Genomic DNA, 2500 nt, shown 5'->3' on the forward strand with positions numbered 1-2500 from the left:
GTCCTCGCTGCCGTTGTTGCATGAGAAATCAGAATGAACCACGTGCAATGCAGTGCCATACACCCCTTCTCCACAGCCACACCTTATTAATAATACACTTTAATGTGATGAAGGATATAATTCCGTTGATAATTCGTGGACGGTGTACTTCGCTGCGTCTGTGTACATAACAGTTAGCGGGTGGTATTAGTGTTTTTGTTAAGTGTTTTTTTGCTGATATTGTTTTCGTGTTGCTGTTGTTGTTTTTTGTGTTAATTCTTGTTGGTAATTGCTGTAACTTGTTTTTTTGTTGCTTTTGTTATTGTTGTTATTGTTAGATGTAGGTGTTTTCTTTCGTGTTACTTGTACGTGTATTGTTATTATTATCGTTATCATCGTTATTGTTGTTATTATCATTATCATCGTTATCTTATCTTATTTTTCTTGTTATCTTTTTCTACTAATAATATTACTACGGTCATAATTAATTACGCTTAACCTAAAAGAAAGATATAATGATCTTTTATATATATATATATATATATATCCATACATACATACATACATATATACATACATACGTACATATATACATACATATATATATACATACATACATACACACATACATACATATACACATACAAATACATACATATATACATACAGATAGACAGACTGACAGACAGACAGACAGACATATATACATACATATGTACATACATACATACATACTTGCATACATACATACATGCATATACACATACATATATATATATATATATATATATATATATACACATATAAATACATACAGACAGACAGACAGACTGACAGACACACATATATACATACATATGTACATACATATATACATACATACATACATACATACAAATACAGATAGATATGCAAATAAACTGGAGTATGGACAAGTAGACAGACACACAGATTGAGGGAGAGAGAGTGAGGGAGAGAGAGTGAGGGAGAGAGATTGACGTAGAGAGATTGAGTGAGAAAGAGTGAGGGAGAGAGAGTGAGGGAGAGAGAGTGAGGGAGAGAGATTGAGGGAGAGAGATTGAGGGAGAGAGATTGAGGGAGAGAGATTGAGGGAGAGAGATTGAGGGAGATAGATTGAGGGAGAGAGAGTGAGGGAGAGAGATTGACGTAGAGAGATTGAGTGAGAAAGAGTGAGGGAGAGAGAGTGAGGGAGAGAGAGTGAGGGAGAGAGATTGAGGGAGAGAGATTGAGGGAGAGAGATTGAGGGAGAGAGATTGAGGGAGAGAGATTGAGGGAGATAGATTGAGGGAGAGAGAGTGAGGGAGAGAGATTGACGTAGAGAGATTGAGTGAGAAAGAGTGAGGGAGAGAGAGTGAGGGAGAGAGAGTGAGGGAGAGAGATTGAGGGAGAGAGATTGAGGGAGAGAGATTGAGGGAGAGAGATTGAGGGAGAGAGATTGAGGGAGATAGATTGAGGGAGAGAGAGTGAGGGAGAGAGATTGACGTAGAGAGATTGAGTGAGAAAGAGTGAGGGAGAGAGAGTGAGGGAGAGAGAGTGAGGGAGAGAGATTGAGGGAGAGAGATTGAGGGAGAGAGATTGAGGGAGAGAGATTGAGGGAGAGAGATTGAGGGAGATAGATTGAGGGAGAGAGAGTGAGGGAGAGAGCAGCTCGTAACAAACCAACATAAATAAATGAACCAGCAAGGGAAGATAAAAAAGAGAATAAAGAAAGGAGAAAGAGGACAATAAGATAAAAAGAAGCGACAAAGAAGAGAAGAAAATATTCCCAGGCGAGAGAGAAAGTTCTGAAAGAGAGAGTTATAGATCCAACTCAGTCACAGACAAACAAGTACACATTTCATATTTATCTCCGGTCAAGTGTGGGTAACTTCCCCACCCCTACCCCCACCGCCACCCCCCACCCCTACCCTCACCCTCCCTGCCCTCTCTTCCCCTCTGCTCATTTCTCCTCCCCTTCCCCCTTCCCTCATTTCCCTCCCCTCCTCTCCCCCCCCTCTCCCCTCCTCTCCCCTCCTCTCCCCTCCCCGTTGTTTTATATCCTCCTCCCTCCCCCACCCTTCACCTCATACCTGTCCACCCCCACCCCCTCGCCTCTCTCCTCCCCTCCCCCTCCTTCTTCCGATCTCCATCCCTCCCTACCCCTCCGCCCTTACTCTCATATCTCCCCTCCCCTCTCCAGGTAGGAAGTGAAGGAGAGGGAGAGTGGAGGGGAAGATGTGAGGGAGAGGGAGAGGGGAAAAGGGAGAGGGAGAGGGGAAAGGGGAGAGAGAGAGGGAGGAGAGGAGATGACGGAGAGTGACAGGGGAAAAGGGGAGAGGGAGAGGAGAAAGAGGAGAGAGAGAGGGGAAAGGGGAGAGGGAGAGGGGAAAGAGGAGAGAGAGGGAAAGGGGAGAGGAGAGGGAGGAGGGACGAAGATGAGTGAGAGAAGAGAACAGGAGGTGAAGGAGAGGGAGAGGGAGAGAAAGGACAGGAGATGACGGAGAAGGAGAGGGGAGAGGAG

This window comes from Penaeus chinensis, chromosome 21 (assembly GCF_019202785.1).
Source record: "Penaeus chinensis breed Huanghai No. 1 chromosome 21, ASM1920278v2, whole genome shotgun sequence".
Lineage (NCBI taxonomy): Eukaryota > Metazoa > Arthropoda > Malacostraca > Decapoda > Penaeidae > Penaeus > Penaeus chinensis.